The sequence below is a fragment of the Gekko japonicus genome, unplaced genomic scaffold, assembly GCF_001447785.1.
Source record: "Gekko japonicus isolate JY-2015 unplaced genomic scaffold, Gekko_japonicus_V1.1 scaffold21, whole genome shotgun sequence".
NCBI lineage: Eukaryota > Metazoa > Chordata > Lepidosauria > Squamata > Gekkonidae > Gekko > Gekko japonicus.
In genome coordinates, this window is record NW_015173122.1 from 2,374,565 (window position 1) to 2,385,712 (window position 11,148).

An 11,148-nucleotide genomic window follows, 5' to 3' on the forward strand; every position below is an offset into this window, starting at 1 on the left:
CCACCTGCCTTTAAAACAAGTTCTGCCATTCAGAAACCGGCGGCTGCCATTCATCCCTCTCCAGGTGGAAGGAACAAAACCAAGGAAGGGGTTGTGCGAATCAAATTTGGCCACGTGGATGTCCACACAACGGGCTCAGTTGCAGGCCTTCTACGTTCTACCTCTTTTACGGTGGCCTTCCTGCCGAACGACTCATTCCAGCTTTGCCCCAACAGATGGTACCTGCTTAAGCTTAACCTGGCATTTTGGTATACTTGGCTCCTACAGCTTGATTAGGTGAGGTGGGAGGTCCTGGGAGCTGGTAGGGGCTGTGCTTCAATCGTCCCTGATATGGCTACCTTCTGAATTCTATATATAGGATGGAAACGGATCCGAAATCATTTAGGAATGAAAGCTGATATTTACATGAAACACAATACAGAACTGTACCCAGGGCTGAGCTCAGTTTGTCTTGGGGGTGCTGCTTCGTTCTCACATCTCTTTGTTAACCCTTGTGTTTACCTGCTAATTTGCTGCTATTAATCAATCTTATCGGCCACCTGAACCAATTTCAGCCCTACTTATGCATCTTGGCTGTAACTGGCCCTTCCTAACGGCTGCCCCCCACCCTCTTTTTCCTGTAAATGGGGCCTGAGAAGATTTAATTTCTTTGTGTCTGACAAAGTGTGCTTGCACACAAAAGCTTATACTTTGAATGAAACTTTGTGGGTCTTAAAGGGGCCACGGGACTCAAACTTTGTTTTGCTGCTTCAGACCAACAGGGCTACCCACCTGAAACAATACACAACTGCTGCCTTTGCCTCCAGAAAACCACAAGTCTTTCAGAAGCATGAAACAAGAGGGCCATTTCGTTAAGATTCCTTCATATTTGCTGCAAAACTCATACACCACAGCAAGGCAACAGAACACTAATTAAAACCAAATATGTTATCGGCAGTGTGGACCACACATCACTTAAACCTGACCATTTTAAAAAGTTGCTTCTACATTGCAGGATACTCTCTCAATGTTTACCTATCCGCCCAACGCTTTCAGTAGGTCACAGAATTCCCCATGACGAGGTAAGCCGGTTTCTTCTAAGAGGGCTTGGCCTTTTATTCTTCCTTGCGTACAAGTCTTTCTTCCCTCCCTTTCGCGGCTAGGAGGAATTCCTGGAGGACATGCTCTCCACTTTTTACCCCTTCTACAATCAGAATAACATTTTGTAATGAAAACATAAACTGGATACTACTTGCCAGACAATTAGGGAAGGAGTTGTTTTTTTTAGTTGCAAAGCCCTGCCCTCAGGACACTGCTAAGTTCAAACTCTATAGACTGCAGATTCCAGCTCAGCCTGAAGCTCCTCTGCATGCAACATGACTGGGAGTTCTGCAGCCCAGGTAGCTTTTAAAATTCAATTTTCAGGAGTCTGAATTGGGCAGCAGTTGGAATTGGGGCCACCAGCACAAGAGAAAGCTAAGCTGCTCCATCTCACACCATTTTCCTGATACGAAATGGCCCTGTGAGGCAAGGAGTAGCTTCCTGGAACCATTTCAGATAAGAGGAAAAGGCTGAGACGGGAATGCTGCCCTTCGTGCTGAGGTCTTGATCTAAACCAGGGACCCACAATTAAATTTGAAAAAAGGGTTGGGGGCTCTGTCCACGTATCTCCTGGTGTTGTGCGCCGCTGAGCTCTCAAGTTCACTCCTGGTGTGCATGAAAAGCTCCTAGGCAGATCAGGATATGTGATTTCTTCCTGGCCCACTGCTGAACGATTCGCCCAGGGTGTGTGTGTGTGTGTTTTGCATGCTTAAGACCCAGCATGCTGAATGCTTCTCAGGAAGTTTAGTGTTTTCTCTTCCTCCACCCTTGGCAAACTCTTTATAAACAGAACTATTTGCACAGTGAAGGGGGGGAAAACTCCAGTTGCATTTGATCCCAGCTCCATGAAGCCATCTTTTCCAAGCAGGGATTTTCTTGGGCTTCCTAATTTGCAACAGCCCTGCTTGCTGCACAAGAATCCCCAGAGGAAGCTGCGCAAATGGCACAAAGGGAGCTGCAGCAGGAAGCAAAGTTGCTGTACTAAGGTGGCCGTGCCAAATTACCAAATCAAAGCAGATGCCAAGCCTCCTTTTCAGAAACATGCAGAAGGCCCAGCCAAGAGCTCAACGTGGCAGGCAGGACGCTGGTGTTCAGAGAGGCCTCCGACCAGGACTGGCATTCTCACAGTCTGGGAACACGTTTTGGTATAGCTTCTGAATCTATAGTTTGTTAAGCCCAGGCTGGCCATCACTCCAGTTTGCCATGACTGGCCAGGTCTGCTTCCCCTTTACTTCCCTGAAAATCTTCCAGGGAGTTACTTGCCAAGCTTTCTCCAAACAGGCTTCTACTATTCTTGAAACTCTTAAAAACGGGATTCCAAGAACAGGCGGAATAACAGATCCTAATTTTGAAACAGTCTCCAACTCCACTTGAAGCATCATTACCTACCACAGCAGTGTTTACCAGTCCACCTCAAGAACAGGAAGCAGGACTACACATAAACGATCATCCTTAACACCAAGATAATTCAACAGCAGCTGCCTTGGAGGCCCTGACTGGGAGAAAGGTGAGTTATAAATCTTGTAAATAAATGGTCCACCCTGACTGGAGGTTGGGAGTCTTGCCACCCAAGAGCCTTTAACGAGATCCCAAGGTTTCAAAGTAGGGCTTTCTTCCAGCCAAACATGCACCCTCCGCTGACCCCTGCTCTTCCCCCAAGAGTCTGCTCACTCATATATGCCTGCATGCGCTTCAGAATCGTTTTTAGGAAACTCGGCAATCAACGGGGGCCTTAAATGCTGCCACAGCTCTTTAAGCTGCACATGGTGCTGGCTGCACACCAGGCACGGCGGAATCCTGGCCTCCCATGAGGAAAGGCAGTCGAGCTTGGGAGAAGTCAGGCTCAAATTACAATAAACCCAGATTCTTAATTACAACCATTTGCTTCCAGAGGCCCAAGGTGCACATTGGCGCCACAAGACTGACCTGGGTGCTGCTTATCCGATTGCCCAGCCAGAGACAGAGCCATTGGTGAAAACTTTAGCTTCTGTAAAAGGTTTCTGAAGTTACCAGTTTGGTTTTACTAGACACATCTACAGGATGCAACTTAGGGACTGATTTCTGTTTCCTAATAACCAATTTTCAGGGGAGAAAAAAACCCCTTAGTGCAGTTCTTTTAAAGAACAGCCTATAAAATTTGTGTATTTGCTTCAGACAGATTCAACCAGCCGTTCAAGGGCTCCAAAGAAGAAAGCAAACAGCAAAAACCTCCACCAGTGCACAGTGTTAGGGTTCACAGATGCTTTTCCTTCTCTCTCACAATATTAGTGTTTCCAGTACCACGGCATTCACACTCTCCCAAACCATTCCATGCCAACTGGCCAAGCCTATCCCACACTTCCCAACAACCAAAGTTCAGTTCACACATAGCTGAATGCGTGAACCTGCGTCACTGAAAAGCATAACAGAAAGGGACAATGCATGTTTCTGTGTGATGGCTGATCTTTTGACCTCTTCAGAGGTTTTGTTTGGGTAGTTACCACTGTGCACGAACCTCTGCATGTACAAGTCACCACAAGGACCATCTTAGTGAGAAACACGCATGTATGAAACAGCCTGGGGTAATACAGAAAATGCTGGAGTTGAAAAAGGATACTTGAACCAAGGATTTCTATTTGGGGAAGAAGTTATCCTCTACTCAGAACTGGGCATACTCTTCAACACTGTATGTAACCGACACCAGCTCTTCATGGTAATCATTCCAAATTCAGGCTAAGTTTCTGCTGGGGGGGGGGGAGGGGCACAAGGATGTAAACCTAGCGATGATAGAGATAAGATGCAAGCAAAAACCTTGTTGAAGTCAATACGAGATTTCAGGCCAATCACAAGCCTCCTTTCATAGGCCTTCCTGTTTCCTTTGGTCCACTGCCTTTTCTTCTCCTAGTCCCCTGCTTCTTCTTGCCTGCTCCTCAGTCAATGGCAGCCAGAGATCTGGAATGTAACCACCTCAGCCAATAAGTATCCAGGGATTCCTCTGCCTGCCATGGTCTCTGGGGGCATTTGGTAGCTCAGCCCATCTCCACGAAGTCCCAGAAGCACATTCATTCTAGTCAGTTATTGTCCTGGTAAATGCAACACTGACGATATTAAGCCGCCTCGTTCCCAGTCAGCGCATAAGTTCATAACAGCCCAAGACTGTTATGACTAGCAGCGACTCTCCAAGGCCTCAGCCAGAAGTCTTTCCAAAACCCGAGATGCTTTAACAAGAGACTGAACCTGGAATCTCTCTGCATGTAAGGCCTTCCCCACAATCTGCAACCAGTAAGCAGCTGTTAACCAATAAGCAATTAATAATAAAATATTCAGACTAGTTAAAATAACAGAGCATGACCACAGAGGTTCCAGGTTCAACCCGCACAGTACTCCAGTGCCAGGGCAATTTTTACATTAATTTAGCACTCGCAATATCCAAACCCTTCCACAGTGGTCTCATGCGTTAATTTGTATTCCATGGGAGAATTGCTATGGTCTCTGCTAGCACAGGCAGACATTATTAACAGCCTATCAACCTTTTTCTAGACTAGTTTACATGCAGGAGGAAGGAAAGTTCATACGGCCTTCAAATTTGGGGTACAGAACTGAATGGACAAGAGATGAGGGGGAGGAAAGAAGGCCTGAAGATCAGAGAAACACAGGTAATAAAGTCCAGAGCTAACTTCAAAAAGGCAGAGATAATTCCCACCTTGTGTGAGACAGACATTAACAGATAGCCTCATGGAAAAATAAAACCCACTTGACTCCACAGGCCTTTGCCAGCTCATTTTCTGCACTCGCTGCAACTCTGAACAACAGAACTATATGGACGGGGTGTGTGTGCCAAAACACTACACAGAGGAGGCTGAGCCAGTCACTCAGGCCAGTAACCCGAGAAGCAACCAAGGAGTCCACAGGAAAGATACCAGCGTGGGAACAACCTCAATGGCCAAACAACTTAAGGGCACTTTTTAGGCAACTAGACTGTGGTGTCAGATGTTGGGTGCAAAAACGCAAACTCTCTTACAAGGGCCTGTATTTTCTTCCACAGGAAGTTAAGTGGTTTTGTTGCTACAGTGACCTCAACTTGAGAGTCAAACAGGAAGTTGTAAATGGGATCTGACCTGATGAATACCATAGTTCTGAGTTCAAAGGAGGCCCTTTTTTACACCGTAGAAAAGCCAATTCACCTGCTCTGCATTCTGCAACTGACTTTTCTTCTTGTTAGATACCTGTTTTACACAGTGGGTGCCTTCCCCCAACATTCTTTCAATTCCTCTGTGAAACCCAGTGTGTGAGGCAACTCAGATTTTAAGGGATTGAGCTCACTTGCAGGATTATAAATGCATCTGGAGAACACCAAAGAGAGAGGTTTTAGTTGGGGGTGGGGTGTGTGCACACATATCCTTGCTATTAAAGGGGGAGAAAAGACATTGCTCCAACCAGTTCTTGCAGGTAAAGAGATACAAAAGGAAGCAACAAGGAAACACCTTCTAGGGGTTTTTTTTTAATTATTAAAAAATAATTTCTCACTCCCAGATGCAGCTGCAAGCTAAATTGCTTTGATCTGCCACTCAAATTCATGGAATCACTGCTATGGTAAGCCTTCTGGCACAGACGCATATACCAAACTTCAATTTAAACAGGGGGCAAGGTGTTCCAAGTACACAAACTTGAGCATCGGACAACCTCAGCTGATTCAAATTCCTGAGAGCCACAGAACAAACTAGACTTTTTCAGCCTGACCTACGTCACAGACTTGTTGCCAAGATGGAAGACAAGCGAAAATATTATGAGTGATATTACAGAACCAATTCTTTGCAATTGGATATGTTGTGATGACATTTTAAACAAGCAGCAGAGGAAACAGACAGAGCAAGAGACACAGCTTTCAATGGAGTTCCTGCACAACTGTAACCTTTCTGGTACAAAACTGATTCACCCAGGAAGGACCAGGTGGCCCAACCCAGCTCCATAAATCACAAGAGAAGGGACAGCTGAAAAATGACAAAGCCTCTCTGTTTGGTAGGATAATATCGAACAATTAAAGCACAGAATCACCACTTTGTTTCAAAGAAATCACAAATAGATAGGGCAGGTTTGAAGATGTAGCCCTCCCCAAAAAAGATGCACCCATTTTCCTTGTGAACATCTCCCCGCATCTCCACAGGGGTCAATTAAGTGGCTTACCTTCCCTTCTCTGGCTACAGTGATGCGGCACCTGAGCTTGGAACACTTTGGAATCACAACACTGCTGTAGGGAGAACCACTCCAACAGCCCTCCCCACTTCCATGCTCAGGAGAAGTGCACCACTGAGTACTCAGGGCATGAAATGGGCAAGCTCCAGCCCACCTCCCAAACTTAGAGCGGGACATGAATAGGGTGAAGAACATTGCTAATCTTGTGTGTTATTCCAGAGACACTCTGAATGACTCCAAAGTTCAATATAGCAACAGGGACATGCCCCTCCCTTCACCAAAGCAGGCTTATGACTATTACATGTTTCATCCGGCTACCAATTCCAATAACCTTTATTGGCATAACAATAGCTTTAAAGAAAAAATAACAGTACGAGTCAGCCCATATGCCAACAAACAGAAACCATCAAAGTATAGCAATTTGTATCATTGTATATAACAATAATAATAGGACAAAGTGATAAAAGTTTGGAACAGTAATCCCAAGTAATTAAAACAGTTACAGTAAGAAACTTATCTGAAACGGAATCATAGATACACCTTCTCTCTCTCACTTGTCTCTCTCTCTCCTTATCTCTCCGCCTCCTTTCCTCTTCCCTCTTTTTCTCGGTCCCTGAGTATATTTGCCAGGAACTCTGCCACCTGCTCAGTAACTTTGGGGGTTTTGTCCGCTTAGCAAGAATTCAATACCTCTATCAGTTGTAACCTTAGAGAGTTTAAGGAGAGGACTAATCAGGTGTAAACGTAGCTGAGTGTACAGCGGGCAGTTTAGGAGGATGTGCTGTACAGAGTTAGGTTCTTTGCAGAGACATCTGCAGAGTCTTGTCATCTGGCTACCAAGGCCAGCCCAAATTTGTGCATTTTTGACCATCAGGAGCCTCAAGGCTCTTAGTAGGCTCTCAGGCCCCAAAGAGGTTTGCTTTCCCATGTGCATTCCTGAATCTCTCCTCAGAGTTAGGATCTTAAATCCCACTGGATTCTGTACCCAGCTCCCACAAGTGAATGCCTAAAGCGACAGTAGGCATTAACCACTACATTTAAAGTATGCCCAGTGCTTCATGGTACTTTTACCTCACCTCTCTCCAAAGACTGGTCAGGTAAATGGTCTCGCTTGAAAACAAAACAAAACAAAGCAACAAAATTATAGAATGCAGAATTGGTGAAATGAGATGCAGAGTCTATTACCTGGCAACCAGGGATATGTATGCTCTCCTGAGCTGTTTAATATTTATGTAAGATCATTAGGAGACATTGATGACACCCAATGCCAGAGCTATGGACAATGGGCTGATAACACCAAGGGATATGTATTTTTGCGTAAGCCTCCAGATATCGCGGTCTTGGTTCTTGGCCATTGTCCTGAGGCCATGATCAAATGGCAAAAACAAGAGGAAGATAAATCCAGGGAAAACTGACGTGATGTTGCTTGGAAAAAGAAGGGCTTCTGTTGCCTGCATTAGATGGGGTGTCACAGAAGCTGGTGGATTCATTAAAGAGCTTAGGGGTACTCCTTGAGACAACTTTTATCAACAGACAAGCAGGTCAACTTTGTAGCTAGAAATGCCTTCTTTCACTTACATCTGGACAGGACAATTCACCCATTTTTGTACACAACTTATCTGGCAATCCTGGCCCATGTTACTAGAACCTCGAGACCAGAATACTGTAAAGTGCTCTATGTGAGGCTGTCCCTGAAGAAGACTTGGAAGCTGCAAACTGGTCCAGAATGTAGCAGCCTGTTTATTAACAGGCATTAGCTAGACCACCCACAAGATGGTAGTATGCACTACCTCCCTGGTTGCCTCCAGATCTAATGCAAAGTGCCGGCTTTGACCTTTAAAGCCCTTTACAGGCTGGCTCCCACACACATGAAAGACTGCCTCTCCCCCATGGGAGCATGGGCGGACCATAAGATCCTCAAGACAAGGACAGCTCTTTCCTCCCTCCTTACGATCCTCAATTCTGGGGCAAAAGGGTTTTCTATGGCAGCCCCAACCTTATGGAAGGGGCTACCAGTTGAAGTCAGGGATGTCTCTTCTCTCATCCAGTTGAGGCAGCAGTATGTGGCTGTTACGTTTAAGCAGACTTTATGCTTACTTGCTTTTAATGGTGTCTAATTGTGCTAATAATCTTTTATGTCAGGTCTCTGGGCAGTTTTAATTTGCTTGCTTTATTTAAGCAATGAGGGAAAGCACAGAAAACAGTGAATAAATTTCATCTGCATCTACGGTAGGAGAGATGTAATAATTATAAACACAGGAAACTGACCCCACCCAAAGCAGGACCACACTTAAACAAACAACAAAGAAACTTAGGAGTGTCTAAAAATCAGGGAAGTGAACAGATGAGAGGGCTGAACAAAACCATATTTACTGGATAATTCCATAGTAGTGGCTATGTTAGTATATTGTTGCAAAACAAAAGAGCAATCCAGTGGCATCTTAGAGGCTATCATTCATTCAAGCATGAACATGAGTGAGTCAGAGCTCACTTCTTCAGATGCTATGAAGAGGAAACCATTTCCCATGTTTCTGTGAGGAAAACTACAGAAGGGGGGGGGGAGCGAGAAGCTGGGGACAGAGAGCGACTTAATGTGAATCCCATCATAAATCGGTCAGGTGCGATTCTCTGCATAAGGGACTGGAATGGATGAGGTTGTTAGAAAAAATGGGTGATGAGAGAGGTCAGAGCTTCTGGCCTGTTTCTCATGAGGTGCAGATAAACGAAGGCTGTGGTCACACGGAGCATTAGCCACGCTACAGAGATGAAAGATAGGCGGATTTTCCGGGCGCAATCACAGCGCCACATCTGGGAAGTGTAGAGCTCCCATGGCGAACCCGAGGCTTCCCGCCAAAGATGCGGGGTAAAAAAGTGTAGTACCTCCGAGGTACTAGTTTCCGGAAACCACGGGACAAGGGCGGGCGCCTGATCGCGTTTCCGGTGGTAGGTCGCGGCATCTGGCGCCCGCCCATGTCCAGTAGCTAAAAGGTTTTTTCCCCCCAAGTCTCCATGGGATGTGCACAAGCACCCAACGGCGCATGCGCACACTTCGTTTAAAAACAAACAACACAGCCCCCTCCTCTTTTCCGTACCCCCCCACTCCTGGTTCGGCCTGCTCGAGAGGAACTCTCTGCACCGGTCGGCAGAGGGGGAGGTGCAGGGGGGGGGGAGGGCGGCCTGGCTGAAGCTCCTCCTGGAGGGGACCAGACGGAGGACACAGTTTGCATTCCTCTGCAGCCCTGGAAGGGGTTAAACCCATGGAGCCTTAGGATTGTCCTGTGATCGGCACCTCCTCCCTAACCCTAATGGGACCTCAATTGGACCTCTACGGGATATCTGATTGCGCAGCCACGCATTATTTTGCTCTGGGGCAAACAGCCACGCTTTCCCTCCCCCCTCGCATTTCCCTGCCCATGTGACCGGGGCCCTAAGTGTAATTAAGTAAGATAAACAATTGAATGAGGAAGAATCAGTCTGAAGCAAAGGCGAATTAACAGACATCAGTGAAGGGTCATGTCATGATACAACATATTAAGAAAGGCCAATTAAAATTTCTAAAAAGTGAATCCTGTTGACTTATTAGAAATTAGAATAAGAAGTCTTGGGTCTGTTTAAGTCAGGATGACAGATGTTTAATTTCTTGATGAGTTTTAATTCAGTACATTTATATCGTATATCCCCTTTTAATTTTGTCTGTTTGTGAAGCAGTCACTTTCAACTCTGCCACAGTATGTCCATCTGTACCGGAGGCCTTGTTCATATGCAGCAAGCTGACCATAATGCCTGCTGGGAGGCAAAATGGCTGATTTGCAGGCAGTTGCAAGAGAGGTACCAACCAAGTCTCAAGTTGCACCTCAGGGAAGGATACCACTGGCTCTGCATTTCCTGGAGAAAACCAAGCAAGCATTCTCCCACAAGGACTCAAGAAAAAAACAACACACACTTCAGCCACTAAACTGCCAGATACTGCCTCAGACTATAAAGAAGAATCCCGACTGCCACATCTCCACAGCCTCACCTGCTCTGATACCAAGCAACAAAGACCCAGGAAACAGGAGAGCCAAATCACACCCTCCAGCAACTTCCCAGCTGGACACAGGCACAACTCTAAAACTAGAACCCCGAGGCCTGCATGCTGCCGCCTCTCCCCAACCAGTCTCGCCACACAAACAAAGCTCCAATGCAGCTCTATGAAATCAGTTTACACACAGCAAGAGGCAACCGGGATCCAGGATTCCCCCCTCCCCCACTCTTCAGGGTCTTCAAGGCTTTGCCCACAAGCAAGATTTCAGAGCCAGGTGTGATGATGGCAGCATCTCACCAATTAGAGCAGCTCCCTTTTACAGCCACCCACTTCCCTTTTTGAAGCCAACACTGTGTGCTACTAGACCATGGCACATCCCCGCCCCCCCATGCCTACACTTCTGAACAATCTTGCTCCAAATTAATCCTCTAACTAACGAAAGAAACCACAATCCCTTTTCTTAGCAGGCGGAGAAGCAAAAAAGGAGGCCCAAGCAGGCGGCCAGCTGCGGGAGCTGCAAGAAGGAATGCCCATAAGCGGAACAATGGGCTGCTAACAGGAACACCTTCTCATGGGGCACGGCAGCGATCCGGCTGGAAGAGGATCCGAAATACCCCCGGGAAGCAAAACACAAGCATCCGGAAGGGAGGAGGGCCCGATCCCGCGCGCGTTTACTCGGGAGGAGGTGAGCGCTGCCAGCGAGAGGCGAGACCGTCTCCCTTCCACTAACCCCCCCCCTCCCTCCCGCTTCCCCCCGGGTCGTCTTCCGCGGCGTGCCCCAGGGGCGTCTCCTGCGAAGGCAGCGGCCGTCGCTCGCTGCCACGTCCGGAAAGGGCGCGGGGGCGGCGGGGCCGAGGCGCCGGCGGAGCCCG

The 11,148-nt window shown here is 47.0% G+C and overlaps 1 protein-coding gene across 1 annotated transcript in view; it reads right to left on the bottom strand.

The window, feature by feature from the left end:
* PHF12 (PHD finger protein 12) overlaps positions 1 to 11,148 on the bottom strand; it is a 32,864-nt gene that overhangs the window by 20,485 nt on the left and 1,231 nt on the right. The gene's annotated exons all lie outside the window — the stretch shown is intronic.